Below are 19987 nucleotides of genomic sequence, written 5' to 3' on the forward strand. Positions count from 1 at the left end.
AATGCAAATCCCACACAGCTAAATTTGAACCTCGAGCTACACACAAATAATTATTCAAAACATTAGCTTATCCCTCTGGGAATACCGGGATAGAGCTACTGTGCGCTCACTGGCTGCCTGCTCTCTGGATAAAAGCACTGTATATGTAGTACATATACAAACCCTAAAGAGTCGAAGACTCAAAGCTTAGTTTTAAATCATTCCACCTGGCCATCTTAACACCAACTTACTGCATAAGAAACAAACGGAATCTGAATTAAAAATTAGACCACAGTCTTGAATGAATACTAGAGCACTTCTAGAAGAAGGGAACACAACAGCACACTATCAACAATGCACTCTGTAAACTGGCCTTCATTACACGAAAATCCTTCGCTCTATTTAAGACTACTGAGAACTCGAACCGAAAAGAAGTTATAAACCCCAGTATTTGGTTAGACCCTGAATCCAGAACATGTAAGGAACTGTCATGACTAGACAGTAAGAAAGAAAACACGATTAGAAAATGGGAAAACCGGAACTCTCACAGCAAAGGACATCCCATGAGAAACCAGAACATCAGAGGGTTTCTAGTAATTCTAAGCCACCAGAAAAATACAAAGCAAAGCCCTGTGAGTTAACCAATGCACCCTTACACAGAGTTGTAGAGAGAGCAAAGGGCAACATCAAATGGTGGAGGATATGTAAGCGTTTTTACAGTAGCTAAAAATCCAAGAAAGGATTAACTATAATTTCATATTCCACATGAAGGGAATGGTAAATTTTAAATAAAAAACTGCTCACACTTTAACTGTCAACATGCTTATTCTTTCTACTGATGAAACTGGCATGAGGTATCACAGCCTGGAGATTTCATGTGTGCAAAAATACTGTGTGTGGTGAAAACACCTGAAACCTGCATGTAAATGGGTAGAACCAGCGAAGATCATACTGAATGAGGTGACTCAGACCAGAAGGACAAACAATGAAAAGTTCTTGCGAGGCTCCTAGTTCCAAATCTTCAGATGTGAATATGTAACCTGGAGCAACCACAGAAACCAGCAAAGCTAAGGGGGCGGGGTGTCCAGGAGAAAGGAATAGTAGGGTGTAAGCAATCTGAAGGGGGAAATGGGAAAATCTGGGTTAGGGAGAAGAGGGAGATAAACACTGAAGGTGAGTAAAATAACAGGATGTCTGAAAGTCATAAGGAATCATATTATTAGTTACCTAAAATTACACATAATATGTAAGTTGTCATAAAAATATACATATATAATTCATATGAAAATTTCATATCTAGGCTGACAATGCTTTCTCCAAAAACCAGACTACCTAACCAAAACTCCAACACTGTCTAAGAGACTCCCCTAAACACTACAGACTTTAACATTACTACTGCCTTTTTGCCCTAGGTGAAAAGACCTCACTGCTGAGGACATCATACATGTTGAAGGACAGGACAAAGCTTCCAAGCTGGATCTTACCTGAAAGCCCCCAAGAAGGCAAGCAACTAACAGTCATACCCAGTTATGATGTCTATGAGCACAATGCTGACCAGCATGGCACCATAACTCTATGGGTGCAGGAGAGGCTCTCCAATTGGACATACGGGGAAATCATGCCCGGTACTGGAAACCTGGTCAATCGTTGGGGCTAGTGAAGTTGTGGATATTGAAGTAGAGCCTGCAACCGTCATTTTACTAAACAGCATATTCCTAGAACAGCCTAAACAATTGTCCTTAGATCCAGATAAATGTAGTTCTCACCTCTCCTCAGGGAAACGACTCTTTGCAACAAAAACCATTACAAGAAAGAAAGTCGCAACCCATCAAAATACAGACTAGTGGAGTCCAGGCCCAAATGATACATCTACAACACAACTCCTGCACCTGAGCTCAGAGACCACCGAGGGAAGTAGACAGAAAGATTTCAAAAGCCAGAGGAACCAAAGTTTGCTGCGAGACTGTGTTTACTAGAAATGTGAAGTCTCAAGATGGCTGGCAAAACATGACCAGAGTAAGGACAACACCAACAGGCATGCTGACACGGAAGGGGGAAAGCTTATGAGGCTTCAGTCCTAGACAGAGAACTAGAAGCAGCTAAGGAATGCTGAGAGCAGGACAAACAGTTTCCCCCAAGGAGAATACCAAATAGTCAGCCCTGAAAACATACATTCAAGTAACACACAGATCGAGCAGGTTTTACTTATATGTTTAGGAACACACATACGCACACATGCATGCATACACACACCTGTACAAAACAATCAAGAAAAAGGCCATGAATTTGAAATGGAGGTGGGGTACATGGGAGGATTTGGAGGGGCAAAAGAGAAAGGGAAAATTATGTATTATTTATGCGATGGTAGTGTGGAAAAGACAGAAACAGCCAGGTTTGCTCCAGTTCTCCCTTTGCCAACACTTGATAAAAAGAATGCTGAAATTCCGTCTTGCCTAATGCTTCAAGTGTATCACTAATTCACAGTAGAAAGGTTTTCTAAAAAAGAAATCAAAACACAAGCTTCATCATCTATTTAATATAAGACTGTAATATCAAGTTGAGAACTAAAGAATACTATAACAGAAAATAGTCAGATCAAATGCTATGTGGTGTACGTAACTCCCAGAGTTACATCAGCCACTTAAGATTTTATGTTAACAGTATGCTTACCATAATCAAAGGAGCCTTCCATTTGCAAGTTGGAGCTGTCAAGCATTATAAAGTTTGTTAGCAAAACCTCAACTATCCCTAGAGCACACCTTTAACTCCAGCACCTGGGAGGAAGAGGCAGGAGGATCTCTGTGAGTTTGGGGCCAGCCTGGTTTACAGGGTAAGTTACAAGACAGTAAAGGCTATACAGAAAAACCCTGTCTTAAAAGCCAAACAAACTTAGAGAATTTATAGAAACTCAATATGGCAATTTTTTCTTAGAAATGCAGTCACTGATGTACATGAAAACCCCAAAACATTGTGCTCCAAATAAGAGACACTTGTTACAATAATGTAGGCTAAAGGAGTTACTAAATATGTGCTTAATAAGAAAACAGGATATTCCAACTGATCTCTTAAATTAAGAAATCTCAAAAACTCTATAGAGATTCTAGAAATTAAAAGTACTAGCATGTTTCAGCAGGTGTCAGGAGTTTATGGCAATACTTCAGCTGCTGCTCAGGACTGTGCCTAAAGCATTCCAGCTATGCGAAGGCAGGCTCCTAAATAGATTCTGGCATGGGTGGAAGATGGTAAGTAAGGCAGAGGAGTACTAAAATTAATCTGGGAAACAATTAGTAACAGGAGAGCGTCCTACCAAGAGAAGTCAGAGTGGCAGTAGCCACATCTGAATCAAGGAAAATGCAAGCATCATCATCACCCCCTTTCTCTAGTTATACAAACTTTTAATTTTTAAAAGTGGTTGTCTAATCTGTAGAGATTTTGGAGATTCTAAATTGGTGCATGCCTTTAATTCCAGCAACGGGGAGGCAGAGGCAGGTGGATCTCTCGTGAGTTCGAGGCCAGTCTGGTCTACATAGTTAGATCCAGGACAGGCTCCAAAGCTACAGAGAAACCCTGTCTCAAACACCAAAAATAAAATAAAATTCCTCCACTCTCCTATAGGAAAGTGATGGATAAACTAATACAACTTCTCTGAAAAGCAATGCGGCAAGGTCTTCTGAAAGGATCACACACACTCATGTTGTCTGGGCAGAAACTACATTACCAGTAATCAATATCAAAGTTATACTTGAATGTGTGTATTACACATGAGAAAGAGAAAGAATGAACTAAGCAGCACCAAATGTTTTGCCAAATTTCCCAACGATTAAAATGCCAACCCATTTTACATAGAAATAAAGAGCACACAGGATAAGCCTATTTTCTAAGCACTTGATGGAAGTGCAGCTATATTCTGTATCCATGATAGCATAACTTACTCATTATTATCAAATTCATCAAAACACCAGAAAGACTCTAGCTGGCCATTAATAAGTGATTTGAAAACAAATACATCTATACAAGAAAATGTAAGGCAGCCTTAAAAAATGATGTCAGCTTGGTACTAACAGGAGAAGGTCCAGGCCAAACTTAGAGTACTTGTGGGTGGGGGTGTCTTTGGGATATAACGGACGTGGTCTATGTATATATAGTTGCCTCAGTTGCCAACATATCTAAAGGTTCCTCACATTCTTAGGTTCAGCCAACTGCAATGGTAAATATTTTTAATAAGTGTGTCTGCTCTGAACACATACACCTTTTATTCTTTTCATTATTGCCCAAACAATCTGGCGTACCAGAAAATTTAAGCATCCCCTGGCTTTTCCCCTTGGTATAGGAAGGAGCTGTAATCCCAGCAGCACAGTGTGCCCCGGAGCCAATTTCCTACAGATCCTAAGGCACAGTGGCCCTCTCAAATTTACATAAACACATGCGCATCTCAGAGAGATTGCAGGCATGGTTCCAGACCATTTCCACCTAGTCAAAGGAGGTTTTGGTTTGTCAGTACCCATAAAGTCAACTGTTTTAGAATATTAATTGTATAACCGCTTTATGTCTAAGAAAACAAGGTGTGTAGCTTTATAAAGTAGGCAATATTTTATTAACCTAAATGACTTAATCATGATCTGAATGTTGGAAAAAAAGTATCTACAAGTTGGATGCGTAAAGGGTTCTTACAAACCTTCCTTCCACTAGTTTAATAAACAAACAAAAATCGCCATAGTAAATATTAAAGACAACAAAAGATGTATAGCATTTTAAATCCATGGTTGGTTAATCCATCTATGGGAGCCAGTGAACACGGAAGGTCACCTGTATATACTCAGGAGCATTTTGCGTAAGCACAAAGTATGTGTGGAGTACTTATGAACTGGACGCAGGAATTACCTCCGGAGAGAGGACCTGCACTTTTTGTACTATTCTGGGTGTATTCGTGAATGTGATTTAAAAAAAACCTTGGGCATTACCTATCCAAATAGAAACTACCACACTAGGAGTCCACAGCATCCTGATTTTCATCAGTTAGTAAGTGATGCTTTCTAACCTCTCGTAGCTCACTTTCCCCATCATAAAAACACCTTCAGATGCTAACTGGAGAACATCAATACTTAACTCGCATAAAAGTTCCATGGAAGGCTAAAAACAAACAAACCAACGAAACAAAAACAAAACAAAACAAAACAAAAGCAAATAGGGTATGTCTAGCTCGCAGCTTAACGACTCTCCTTTGAATCTAATATTGATAGATTCAGTTCTAGTTTGAAAATTAACACCTTACATACTTAGTTATTTGCAATAGCTAAGAAATCATTTCATGCCTGAAATTTAGTTTGAGCCGTGGTCTATAATCCCAGGACTCCTGAGTCTGAGGCAGGAGGACCTTTAAGGCCAGCCTGGGCTACATAATCAGACTCCTCCAACTCTCCAAACAATAATAAAATAGAAACCAACCCCCCTCCCCGACTTTTAGCTTTCTCAACCACATAGTGAGTACAATACTCATCAAGTATAATGAAAATTAAGTGGGACAGCACACGTAGTGCCAAGCAGATGCAAACAGGAGTCTCAAAAAACAACTTGCCCAGTTAGCACCTATAAGAATTAAAGCTTCCCCAACGATCCAAGTATATGTCTTAGACTCTGCATGATTTGCTAAGTCAGAAAAGAAATTCCCAAAATTCCCAACTTGTGCACAAAAACACCCACTCCACTACTTCAACCTCTTTCCAACTTACAAACTGAAGTACTTCAAACACTGGACCCGGCACACTCTCTCCAATGCCTTCTCAAAATAAATAAATAAATAAATAAGTAAATAAATGGTTGCTCCCAACATCAAAAGTATTTACAACTTAAAAAAGCCGCTTCAGTCTGTTTACAAAACCCTGCAGCCAGCCTCTCAGTCCACTGGCATTTGGTTTTTAATAGGATTTTGCACCCTGGGGGGGGGGGGCGGGTGGACGACGGACAACGCTTATCCCGTACAGTTTAACAGGAGTAAATATTAACTTTCTCTTATAAAGAGAAGCCGACGTACAGAAGTCGCTTCCATAAACCCTTCAAACACCAACGCATTTGGGGACGCTGAACACAGCCTAACAAATCAGAGAGCCCGAAGAAATCTTCTACAGCCTTTCCCTCTTAAATTTGAAGGCAGTTTGGTCTAGCTGAACACCTCGACAGTGTCACCTTACACGATCCTGGCAGAGCACTCTCAAAAGCCTTCCTGTGCCACGAAATAGGCAGGCAGAATCAGAGCGTCCCCACAACCACTCGATCCTTAATCATTAATAATAATAATTTTAAAAAAGTTTAGGAGGTTAGGGGGAAGTCAGTTACATCCATGTCCTCGGAAGCAATGTTCCTCCGTCGTGTTTTAAAACAGCTTGTCCAATTTTGGGAATTTCGAACATTAATAAAAGGAAATATTGGAAAGAAATCGAGTCGGGGAGGGGAGCCAGCATCTCGGCTGGCGAGCCCCGGGGGCCCCGCGGCCACCACATGCCTGGCGCGACCCGGACCTCGGACCCCATACCCGGTGCATCGCGACCGCCCCGGGAGCCTCCCTGCCGGCTCCCGCCCTCGGCGAGTCCCGCGTCTTTGCGGCCAGCCATTTTCCCTCGAGGGGGCGGCCGGATCCCGGAGAGCGGGCTCGTTCAAACCTCCCTCGCCTCCCCGCCAGCCCCGTGTTCCTGCTGTCCGACCTCGGCGCAGCGCAGCGGCTTGGGGGTGTGGGGGAAGGCGCGGAGCGGAGCGGAACCATTAGTCACTCGGCCGGAGCGGTGCACGGCCCGGGGCGGAGAGGACCCCCCAGGCGAGGGCGGGCCCGGGAGAAGGAACTCGGGGGACCCGGGCGCCCGGAGCGGCTCGGGGCTGGCAGCAGCACGCGGGGGTGGGGGCGCGGTGCCGGTCGCCTCCCCATCGCCACTCCCGGCCGCGGGGCCCGCGCCCCGACAGCAGCACGGCGGGGGAAGAGCAGGGGGGAGGGAGGGAGCTGGAGCCCAAGTAGGGGTCGGCTTGTCCGCTTACCTGTATCTCCGCGGGGAGCCGGGAGGGGTGGGTGGCCCGGGGAGGGGGGGAAAGGGTCAGGGGAGGGGGCGGGGAAAGGGGGAGCCCTTGTGCGGTGTAGCCTCGGAGCCGCTCCCGCCACCGCCACGGCCGCCGCCTCCTTTCCGATTCACTCAAACAAACAAGATGGCTGCCGTTACGGCGCGGCTCTTCCGGCCGCCCAAATCCTCGGTTCAAATCGGCAGGATGTTTACGGTCAAAAACGCCCTTGTGCGCCTGCGCGGCCCGCCGGCGCCGCAGACGGGGCGGCGCAGGCGCGCTGACCACTTCCTCGTCTCGGGACCACCCGCCTGCTGGCCGCGGAGCAGGCGCAAAGGTTCCTAGTCGAGCAGCGCCGGGCGGCCGAGTCCGCACAGAGCGCATGCGCCCTGATGGCTAGTGTCGTAGATGTTTGGGATTAGTTTTTAATTTGGGCTGTGAATTAAGGCACATTGTTGCAGTTGGCCGTTTGTCTGTGGGCCCGGCAAAATAAGTCTTTTAATGACGTTTGTAGCGTCGAAGGAAACAACAACGACAAAAAGCTAGTTACCAGAAAAGTAAGGACTAATTGGTTCAATCAATCTCTGTTTAGATTTGCGACAAAGCGTGCCAGCAAGGCTCTGGGAGAATTTTTATTTCTTTATGTATGCATTTATTTGTTTGTTTCTGTATATAGGTTTTTCGAGACAGGGTTTCTCTGTAGCACTAGCTGTCGCTCTCCTGGAACTCGCTCTGTAGATCAGGCTGGGCTGGAACTCACAGAGATCCTCCTGCCTCTGCTTCCCATGTGCCAGGATTAAAGTCATGCGCCACCATGCCTGGATTGTGCATTGATTTACAAGACTCCTTTCACAAGCACATCCCAACCTAACCCTGGTTTTACTCTTCATGGATTCTCATATATGTTCTTGGACGTTCCCGATTCTTTTGAACAGATGCTTCTGGGCCGGTGTCAGCCTATCAGTCCCTTGTACTCAAATGCTAATTTCTCACTGCAGGAGCTAGCTGCTGATAGAACCACTTCTATTCGGAAACACAAGGCTGATTTGTTAACTCTAGGGAATCTGTTTAGCAAACCATTGACAAGACAGATTTAACTGACAGATTTCATCTTTCATTTGAAAACAATCGCTTTTCCTTTTCTGACTACTCAGTAATGACTTGTATGATTTAATATAATAACTCTGAGAAATTGGATGCTGCCGCTGTCTTAAGCCTTTTTGTAAAGCAGTTGTGTTCTGCCTGCCCTGTTCACAATGACACCCAGCAGATGTGTGAGAGGGAAAAACATACAGTAGCAGATTTTGATTTAGAATTGCACACGATTTTTTTTCGCAGAGCTGTTCCTCTGAATTGACGCACTTTTGAAACAGGATTCTATGTGTCAAAATAAGTAGGGAGCTTAGTTAGACGAAAAGGATATGGCAAAAAGAGATCTTTAGGAATATCACAATGTTTATTATGTTCCACCAGAACTTTAAACGTGTTAGAGTAAATGAAAAAAATTAGGCGTAAAACATTTGTTGGCTGAAGTAAACTTCACAAAGTGAAATGCTTCTAAAGATTTTGGGCTAAGCAGAAGATGGACTCAAAGTGACGGAAACAATACTATTAATGTATTTGCTGTCTATCTGGGTTTTGACTTAATTTTAAAAAGGAATGTAATTTCAGGATAAAATTTGTGGTAAAAAATCATAATCGGGTATGGACAATTATAGATAAGCAAAGAAATTAAGGGTAAATGTTAGTATTTGAAATACAAACTCAGGACAACATATATGAATTAAATGAGTGATAAAATACCCTCCACCTATGCACATACACACGCATGCATTGCGTGTGTATGTGTGTGTGAATGTGTGTGTGTGTATGTGTGTGTGTGTGTGTGAGAGAGAGAGAGAGAGAGAGAGAGCGCCTGTGTTTTGCATTGTTAAGTTTAATTTATAGTTATACTCACTTTAAGGGAAAGGAAGGAATTGAGACAACACTTTGAAAGGGACTTCACGCACCATGTGAAGGCTGGGTGTAGGATCTGTCTAGGCGTATAGGCATGTCACCCAAGCAAAATTATCAGGCTCAAAAGTGGGCCTAGGAAGGATGGAGAGTATGTTAGTGTGAGTTGATGAGGAATGGAAGAAGGGACCAGGGGAAGCTCAGAGGTAAGATCTGGATTAGAGCCTATGTAGATCATTAAGACTTGTCTGAGTCAGGTGGTGCTGGCACACGCCTTTAATCCCAGCACTTGGGAGGCAGAGGCGTGTGAATCTCTGTGAGTTCGAGGTCAGCCTGGTCTGATCTAGTTTCAGGACAGGTTCCAAAGCTACAGAGAAACCCTGTGTGTGTGTGTGTGTGTGTGTGTGTGTGTGTGTGTGTGTGTCTGTATTCAAGATAGATAAATCAATATTTACACAACCAGCTTGCTCTATTTATAGTGAAGACAAATATTCACATTTAATCCCAAAACATGCTCCTTGTTCTAAAATTTAGACTCCTTGGTAATAGTTTGAAGTCAGCATTTCATATTATCTGAGTATTTGATGATTTATGAAACATTTGTTGTTAAACCCAGGTGCTACTTTTAGTGTGCAATACACCTCTTCCTGGCCTTGTTAAACTTGTATAGACTATGCACAGCTAAGTGAAGTGATCTCTGCCTAGTACCATTTCTCTTTAGCATGCTGTGGAGTAAACCATAGCTCCTTTGGATGAACTAGGATCCATGAATTACTCCTCATTAGCAAAGTTTCCATCTGAAATTAAAAAAAAATGATCTTTTCTCATAGGCCACTCGCTGCACAGCTCCAGGAGTTGACCTGACTGGGATGGTGAGGGAATGGAGGAAGGACAGACACATGGACACAGAAAAGATGTGATTAGATTGTCTGGCTTCTCAGGTGGAGACATTGCAGCATGCAGAAGCCGGCCTGTTTATTATATGCAGAGGGCTGGGATTATTGTATACAACTTAACAAGGAGACAGGGGGATTATATACAGGGAACAAAGAGGCAGATTTAGTTAGTCTTGAGGAACAGTCTCTGTAGGACCATCTTCGCTCCAAAAACATCAAGGGCAATAGATCTCAACCTTCCAAATGCTGCGGCCCTTTAATACAGTTCCTCATGTTGTGGTGACCCCAACCATAAAGGGATTTTTGTTGCTGCTTCGAAACTGTAATTATGCTACTGTTAATGAATTGGAATGCAAATATTTACAGGGATGGAGGTTTGTCAGGGCACTGATCTCTAGGGAGATAGTTGCAGTGGACATTTGCTATGCATACTGTCAGCATTCAAACGTGGATCCAGGGAAGCCTTTGCTCTCCTGCTAAGCTTCACCTGAGTAAGGCGGGGAGAGGAGGGAGGATGAGGCGCTGGGTTCCTTGACGTCTGGAACTAATTAAACTCATTTTTGTTAAGACGTTAGTTCAACCAATGATAGAATTTTAAGTAGTAGAATCAAAGCATTCACTGCAAATCCCTTGGAACCATTAAGTTCCATGAGGCGCTCTCCTCTGATATTCACCAACAATGCAGGAACGGAAAATAGGATCTATCACTTATACATCCTTTTGCTGGCATTTATTAATGAGCTCTGTTTATTTTCTCCCTATCAGAAGACAATCTGGTGGAACCTAATGGATATTTGAAGAAAGCTATCGGTTAAGGCATGTTCTCCTGTGTTTTTTTTTTTTTTGTAATTTTATTAAATTATAAAAAGTTTCCATTTACGCCCCTCCTCCCAACGCCCTCCCACTCCCCCCTCCCTCTCCTCCTCCCTCTTTGTCCCCTAGGGAAGTCAGGGTCTCCTGCCCTGTGGGAAGTCCAAGTTCCTCCCCCCTCACTCCAGGTCCAGGAAGGTGAGCATCCAAACAGACTGGATCCCAAAAATCCAGTATATGCAGAGGAAACCAGTCCCAGTGTCATTGTCAGTGGCTTTTCAGAAAGGCTCCGGGCCAGCCACATTCAGAAAATCCGGCCACATTCAGAGAATCTGGTTGGATCACATGCTCGTTCAGTCATGGTCCATCTGGCCTTGGTAAACTCTCATTAGATCCGACCCCTTGTATCAGTGGGTGATAGTATCCCTCGCAGTCCTTCGTCATTTTCTTCCTCCTTTTGCTCCTCGTTTGGATCTTGGGGGGCTCAGTTCGGTGCTCCAACGCGGGCCTCCATCTGTATCGTCATCCAACGCCAGATGAGGGATCTCTCTGGGAAGAACTGCTCAGCAGGGCAACAGGGCTAGCTGGTCTTCCCAGGACTCAGGAGACCTCTCCTGTGTTTTGTAATGTCTGATTGTTACTGTTCATTCATTGAGTGTTAGTGGCTTGTTGTCAGAGTGTCGCCAGTTAGGGAGCTGACAAATCCAACGGCAGTCTTAATTTCTTCATACTGAGGTGAACCTGGACACCTCCTATGCCTTTTGGTAATTATGAATTTTGTCATGAAGCATCTTTTAATAATTACCATATAATGGCACTATCTTCAATGTTTTAGACAATCTTTTGTGATTAATTACATGTGATAAATTACATGTACTACTCAATTAATCACACTGGTTATATAGAATTATATAATTTAATGCCATTGTACTACGCTTACAAGTTTTGTTAGTTTGTTAGTTTTTTGAGACAGGATTTCTCTGTGTAGCTTTGGAGCCTGTCCTGACGCTCACTCTGTAGATCAGACTGGCCTTGAACTAACAGAGATCCACCAGCCTCTGCCTACCAAGTGCTAGACTTAAAGGCATGCATCACCACCACCTGACTTACTTACTAAATTTTGTGACAGTCACAGTTGTCTAGTTTCAGATTAATTTCTTTATCTCCCAAGGGAAGCCTGTGCCCCTTAACAAATCCATCCTCATACCCACTTTGTGTAAGCTCTAGAATAGAAATTAATTATCTGTGGATTTGCCTCTTCTGTGTACTTCAGATGGCATTGTTTGGATTAATTTTTTTTTTATTAATGACCTTTGCACTGTGGTGTCAAAAACACATGACAGACAGAAAGACCTGAGAGAAAAAGACTTCTTTTCCTTCTTATTTTCAGAGATTTCAGCTGACAGCTGCTTGGCTCCAGGCCCTTGGGGCCAGACATTGTGATAGAGGAAGTGTCTGACCTGGGGCAGCTGTTTGTGTCCAGAGAGAAAAGTAGAGGAGCTTGCTGAAATAGCCAAAGGTCAGGTGTCATTTTCAAAGCCCCTCCTCAGTGACCCACTTGTCGTATCAGCTAGACTCAGCCATCTGAGGGTTTCATGGGTTCTCGGCGTGGTGGTGACCAGCCAGAGAGCAAGCATCTAAAACATGAGCTTGCGGAATCATTCCAGACTCTGACGTCAACAGTGTCTCAATAGCCTGTGTGTTAAAGGTTGGTCCCCAGAACAGTGCTAGTCTCTGAGGCCTTTGAAAGATGACTGGGTCGTGAGCGCTGACCTTCTTAATGAATAATACATTAATGTCTTCATAACTAGGGAGTGTATTAAAAGACTAGGGAAGAGGGCCGTTGCTATAAAGGCAAGTTTCTCTCTTTCTCTTTCCATCCATTTCTCTCTCCCTCTCCCTCTTTCCTTCCTAGGCACTGTGAGGCAGCTTTCCTCATGCTCCTTCTATGATGCTGTAGGCCTAGAACCAGCCAACCTAGGTGATCTTGGACTAAACTCTTTGAAAGAATGAGCATCCCCTGCTCCCCCACAAACCCCCCAACGTTCCTGCTTTAAGTTGATTTCTCAGGTGTTTTGTCATAGAAGCGAACACACAGTATGTTGCTTTCTGTACCTTGGTTCTTCCAATTAGCCCCGTGTTTTCCAGTTTCACCCACAGTAGAGAATGTGTCTGCACTTAGTTTTTTTTTTTTTTTTTCAAGGCAAAACAGTACTTCACTGTCTAGTTCAACCACAATTCATTTATCTGTTTGTTAGGTGGTCACTGGGGTGTTTCCACTTTCTGGGGTGCTATGAACACTTGCACAAGTTTTTGTTTGAACACTTGTCTTCATTGTTTTGGGATGGATGCCTAGGAGCACGATTGTTGAGCCAATACTATGCCTTGCTTACTTACTCTGAATCAGCCAAACTCTCTGCCATAGCAGCCGAGCATTTGACACCCCGCCAGCAGCGTTACCAGCATTCTAGGTTCTTTTATATCCCCATCAACTTTTGTTATTTTTCCATTTTTATTCTATTCATGTGAGTAGATAAGAAATTATCTCATTGGGGTTTTAATATTTATTGCCAAAGTTTCTAAATGACATTGGATTTTTCCTGTTTATGCTGTTCATTGTGTAGCTTTTAAGGAAACACTGTCTCTTCAAGTCCTTTGTCCATTTTAAAGATATTGCTTATTTACTTTTTATTTTCTGTGTATATGTCTCTGTGTGTATACAACATGTGTGTGGACGCCTTAAGAGGCTGGAAGAGGGCACTGGATTCTCTGGAGTTCTGGGAATGGAACCTGTATCTCCCGGGAAAGCGGCAAGTGCTCGTAACATCATTCTAGCCTCCTGTGCCCATTTGAAATTGAGATTTGTAAGACTGTTGAGTTGTATTCGTTTTTAACATATTTTGGAACCTAACCTCTTATTAGATATATTTTTGAATATCCTTGAGAAACAATAACACAAAGCTCAACAATCAAAAATTTCTGATAGTCAGTTGTGTAAGTTGGAAGTTTGCTCAAATGTGGTTTGTCCACATTTCCGTTTGCTGCTCATAGAACTAAGGAAACGATAATTCACACTTTTAAATTTAGTTTATTATTCGAGCATTCTAAGTCTTAAACATTGAAGTTTCAGCATTCCTGTTTGTTTGTTTGTTTTTGACAAATTTACTCTGTAGCCAGACTGGCCTTGAACTCTCTGTGTAGCTCAGACTGACTTTGAGTTCATAGCAATCCTTTTACCCCAGCTTCCTGAATTTAGGGATCACAGAGATGAGCCACCATTCCTGACTAAAATATTGTTTCACTTCTATTTTACTTTTGTTTGTTTCTGTGGTACTAGGAACTGAATTTGGGTGAATACTCTACGCTTGAGGGATAGCCCCAACAACCTATACAAACAAATGTAGTCCTGGATGTGTAATTTATTCAGAATCTTAGCATAGAATCATGGTTACAAAAATTAATTGACTTAAAGAAGCTCAGTATAATGGAAATTCAATGTTATCAAGTCTTGTGATTATTGGACTCTTTCAAAATAATATATATGGGTTAAATTAAATACACTGATTACCAGGCTTAGCAGTTTGACCTTTTGTGTCTGACCTTACAGTTGAAAGGCTAATTCATTTCAGAGCTCCATCAGCTCCTGACATGTATGCAAACTATAGATACCATATGCAACATTCCTATTAACTACCTAGGGATGACGGGCCGTTCTGGGTGTAGTTAGGAGGCAGGAATCCCCCACTAATCAGGATGGACTATTGTTTCAGGCAGGGTCTTGCTGTGTAGCCTGGCTAGGCTTCTGGAGTGCCGAGATTACAGGTACACTACCACACTGTCTTAAAGGAAAGCTCATCTGAGCTCAGGGAGACTGAAGCAGTAAGAACAGGGGCTGCACAGGTCTGCAGAAGGATCTTTGTGTTTATATTATGGTCTCCAGTTTAGTGTTTTTATAAGATTCCTAAGTGGGTCTTTGATTCTTGTGCTGTCTCTGAGGCTCTTTTCCTTCTGCTGGTTTGCTTTAGTCTGACTTCAGTGTGATGGGTTTTGTTCTATCTTATTGTATTTATTTGGTTATCTTTTAGAAGTCTGCTCCTTTCTAGTGAGAGGCGGAAAGGGCGTGGGTCAGGATGGGAGGGGGAGGCAGGGAGGTCCTGGGAGAAGTAGGGGTGGGGGGGGGGAGAAATTGTAATCAGAATATATTGCATGAGAAAAGAATCTATTTTCAATGAAAGAGAATGAAAGAATTACAATGAATGAATAATTAACTAAACAAAGATAACTGCTTATCTTAGGAGGATGCTGACCTTGATATTCAGAACCCAGCCACAGTGAGGTTAGGGTTTCTATTGCTGCAAGAAAATGACCAAAAAAGCAAGTTGGTAAAGAAAGGATTCCTTTGGCTTATGCTTCCACATTTCACTGAAGGAAGTCAGGAAGGAACTCAAACTGAGCAGGAACTGGAGACAGGAGCTGGTGCAGAGGCCATAGAGGGGTGTTGCCTACTGGCTTACTCACCATGGCTTGCTCAGCCTGCTCCCTTATAGAAGCCAGGACCACTTGACCAGGGATGGCACCACCTACAATGGGCTGGGCCCTCCTCCATCAGTCACCAATTAAGAAAATGTTCTACAGGCTGGCCCACAGCCCACTCTTCTGAAAGCTTTTTCTCAACTGAGGCTCCCTTTTCTCAGATGACTATAGTCTCGTGACAAGATGACACAAATCTGGCCAGGATACTACTGAATAGTAAGTAATGATTTGATAATAAGAAGGGATTGCTTATTAAGTAAAGACAGTGCCTCAGGGTACAAGCATGGTAGATGTGGTGAACACCCGTTTACAATAACTGAGCCTACTTAGCCATAGTAGAAGGAAAACTCAGGAGGAGACCCCTATTTGAGGTTTGCAGCCCAGCAACAGTGTAGCATATGGTTCACTTCTTGTCAGAAAGCGGCTACAGATAAAACACACTGGTTAAATAAATAGATAAAACAGACTGGTGCAAGGCACCTGCCCGGGTACTACCGCACTCCCTGGGAGATGTGGGTAGAACTCATGGGAAAGTTGCCCTCTACGGTGTCCAGGAGCCTGTGTAGTGAGGTGAGCAAAAACCAAGCATGTGAACACCCCTGGAGGCTCTGCTGGCTGTTTGTCAAGAGTCGCCTCAGCAAAACCATACAGAGAAATCAATCTCTCTTTTCCTGTTTGCCACATCCATCCCTCTCTCATCCACCCCCTGCCAAGAGAGGACATGCATTATTTCAGACTCCTGTCACCAAGCACGATCAAGGTAGGCTGGCAGCTTAAGGTGACTGGCACAGATGTTTTTAATATTTGAAGGAAGAATCGAGAAGAAAGATGGCTCACTAGGAAAAAAAATCAGGATCGGTTATTTGTGTAACCTAGGGTAGCAGAGTTATTTCTTTGGGTACAAAAGTTTAACAATGTCTGACCCAGGAGATTAGTAATAATTAAATAATAGTTAAGTTTATCTGAAGGGGTGCACCAAAATATTCCCCCAAATAGGAAGCTGTCTCTTGGAGAACATCTGCAATCAATGCACAAACCCGATGCTATCCAGACAAGTATGAGTTGGCACTCAGTATGCAAGATGAGTGTTCTATTAAGTCAAGAATTACAGTTATCAGCAAGCCAGGGTCCCCCCCCCTTGGGGTAATGTAGGTGAAGGATCTTTGAAATTATGTTTGGTTATTTGGGAGGACCTTGAAAACTATAAACTCTAACGATTAGGTATATATGAGTTAGGATTCTTGTGTTTGGTTGCAAGGAACAAATGACACAACTAGTTTCAGAAATAAGGAGCAAGATCTTTAATGATCTCATGCAACCAGCTATCTGGAGGAGGCTCATTAATAACTTCAGAGTCTCGCATGCCCTCGTGTCTTTCAGATATGTCATCCTTAGAGTATTGGCTTTTTTGCTTTATGGCTGGAAGAAAGGACTTCTTATTTCAGACAGCATTTTACCATTTAGACAAGGAAAAGAAAAAGAATAATTACACTCCATTTTTTCCAACCCCCACATTCCTGTTCCCCAACCTGCTTTCTGAGGATTATCCTATTTATTTATACTTACTATCTAGTGTATTTATGGGTAACATTTGATGCAGCAGTGTTTCGAGGTGTAAAAATCCTTTTAAGATATAATTTCTATTACTATTAGTGAAGGTTTTATTCTTTCTTTTTCAGCTTGTTCCCTCAGTCCAAAAAAAAAAAAAAACCCCTCAAATGATGTGAAGCTACCTTTTAGTGGTGCATCCTCTGTGCTGTTAGTCCACTTTCTGTTTGAGCAGAGAGCAATTTGATGTTGATTGAGTACAAAGAAAGACACTCTTCGTAATGATTAGACAATTTCCCATCATCCAATTTATAACTTTACTGGGGATGCTCATGCCTTCTTTGCTGTTTTGGATCAATTTTTGAGAATGGAAAAATTCTTTAGGCTGAAAACTTCAGTGTGATAAAAGTGAAATTGAACCAGTGTTATTTGATAATTTTGTATTGCCAACTTTATAGTACTACTATCAAATATAATTATTCTTCTAACTCCTTGGATATTTTCTAGGTTTATAAATTAGATTTTTTTAACCTTCTTCAGAGAAGCAAATTGCCTTTGAGTTCTCTCTCTGTCTCTGTCTCTCTCTGTCTCTCTGTCTCTGTCTCTCTCTCTCTGTGTACATGTGTGTGTGTGTGTATATATATATATATATATATATATATATATATATATTAAATAATGGATATTTTTTTGCCCATGATGTTTTTCTGAGATGGTGTTGTCTCAAAAAATATTTAAATTTAAAAAGTTGAAGGCAAATCCATAAACCCCCAGTAAACATGGACGGAGTTTAGCTGCTTTAACAGACTGTGCAAAGGGGGGCGGGCAACAGCTGGATTCACAGCCTCTGGTTGTCCCAGGTCACACAGGCCATCAAGTGAGTACTCTAAAAAGGAAAACAGGCTTTTTTTTTTTTCAGCTAAAAGAGATGAGCACAGTGCATATCATAAACCCGTAGTAGATGTTCTAGAGCCAAGCATTCTAGTTTTTGTGACTTAATTTGCATTTCTCAGTGCAACATTCCTCTAAAATTCCATAAGTATCATATATGATCTAGTATGTAGAATACTCAGCAGTTGAGAAACACTATTTTCCTTCCTTCTGGAAGGCACCTTCGCAAGCAACAACCAGGTGCAAAGTATTCCAGAAAGAGAGCTTCCTGCAAAACACATATTTACTCATCGATTCCAAAGCTCCATGCTTCTGAGGGCTTAAGAAGAGGGGCTCCTAGGGCCGAGGAAACCGAAAACAAACAAACGATGATAGCAAGGTGGTGGGGGAGGATGTAGAAGTGTTCTGTGGCATTGTCAAATCTAGACTTGAATTTTATTCTTGATTCCTGACACCCGGCTCCTAATGCCTTTGACATCTTCAAATGAGTAGGGAGCATTTGGGTGCACATTAACAAAATGACTTGTAACTGGACGCCATGAGGCAGCTTTAGGATGAGGACCGGTTTCAAGAACTGAAACAATGATCATCGTTTTCAGTTCTGTCTCTTAACCCATGGAAAGAAAAGAGAGACTGCAGGCTAAGTTGAACACAAGGCCCAATAATAAGTCAACCTGTTTTTGCAATGAAGCCTCCATAAAAACTCAAAGTGCACAGGGATCAAAAGGATGACTGAACACGTGAAGATTGGCAACCTGGAAACTCCAAGATGCAGCCCACTTACCTGGCTTCTGTGCATCATTTTCACGTGGTTATTCACCCACCTCTTCTGTAATAGTTTAGAACTTTTCTTTTGGAATCAGAGAAAGCTGAGTTTGATACACCATTGTCATGGAACATTGCTAATGCTGAATTTTCTTGCGAGGAGAGCATACAGTGCTGTATTTGTCAAGGTCCAGTTGTAGAGACAACTGGAAGCTTCCGGATGCCCTAAGAAGACGACGGTTGTTCATGAGAAGAAATGGAACAGGTGGTGTCTCCCAGGTAAATTCTTAGTATGTCAACTGAGAACCTATCCACCAAAGAAAGGGCTGGGCTCTCTCTGCAACCTTCAGAAAGCTGATGTCATGAAGGCACCGTTTCAAATTCTGGATTCCAACATCACACTGCTGTAGCTATGCACAGGAGTAAGAAGCTGTCAGCATTGTAGACACTCTACTTGCTGAATTCACTCCAGTGAACTAAATGTCACTAGCATCCCCACTTTTAAATTTGTCAATCAATGTAGTCCGTATCTCCTGAATACTTACTCCAACAAATAATTAAACAATATGTTTGAAGGGGATAAGAGCAACGGAAGCAAATTGTCTAAGTCATGGGAGTGGAGACTACAGAGTGGGTCGACATCTTGACCTTCCCGAGAAGGTGATGTCTAGGTGAAGATGTGTACAAGGGAAGAGGGCAAACCTGTGGGTACTGAGAGGAGCAGCCCTGCAGAAAGAGTGCAACATGCAAAAACTCCGAGACAGAAGTTCTGTGGAATGATCAAATGATGGTCCCTGAATGGCTGGCACAGACGAACTCTCTAGAACTCTCTAGAATCTGCTAGAGAGTCATACTTACTCTAAAGAGAAATTTCCTAAGTAATCTCTTGCTTGGTTTACTGAACAAAATATATTTTGAATTACTGTAGTGTAGTATGGAGTTGCAGGCAGGTCTGCTTTTCATCCTGCCCAGCTTCCACATGGCTAGCTTAGCCCCAGAAATAATAACACATAAGTTGTATTCATTTAAATACTGCCTGGCCCATTATCTCTAGAGAGTTAGTTACTGGCTAACTCTCACATCTTGATTAACCCATTTCTAATAATCTGTATAGCACCACGAGATGTGGCTTACCGGGAAAGATTCAGCATGTCTGACCTGGTGGCTGGCTCCATGGTGTCTGCCTCATAGCCCTCTTCCCAGCATTCTGTTCTGTTTACTCCACCTACCTAATTTTCTGTCCTATCAAAGGACCAAGGCAGTCTCTTTATTGACCAACGAAAATAACACAATAGACAGATAACCCTCCTCCATCACTGTAGCCAAAAGTTTTTGCAGCATTCAAGCTAGCCTATGCTTCTTGAAAGGCAAAGACAGATGGCCTAATATCACCATATTTGCAGCTACTAAACTATAAAATTAACACGCTTGCTACTAACAATGCCACTATCTGGGCTAGTGTTTCTTTTTTTTCTTTTTACTTTTCTTTTAAAAAAGATAATCATAAACATTAAAAGTGCATATTTATGATTTCTGAAGGAAGAGTAAGCATAACCTGCTTTTTGTTTTGC

The 19987-nt window shown here is 42.5% G+C and overlaps 1 protein-coding gene across 1 annotated transcript in view; it reads right to left on the bottom strand.

Annotated features, from left to right (window-relative positions):
* The window catches only part of Rad21 (RAD21 cohesin complex component), a 29731-nt gene extending 22575 nt beyond the window's left edge, over window positions 1-7156 (bottom strand). The window contains exon 1 of the mRNA XM_048457098.3: window positions 7003-7156. The gene's annotated coding sequence lies outside the window, so the exon portion shown is untranslated. The remainder of the gene's footprint in view (window positions 1-7002) is intronic.
* Between the last annotated feature and the right edge of the window lie 12831 nt (window positions 7157-19987).

This window comes from Myodes glareolus, chromosome 19 (genome assembly GCF_982192425.1).
Source record: "Myodes glareolus chromosome 19, mMyoGla1.1, whole genome shotgun sequence".
In the NCBI taxonomy this organism is placed as follows: domain Eukaryota; kingdom Metazoa; phylum Chordata; class Mammalia; order Rodentia; family Cricetidae; genus Myodes; species Myodes glareolus.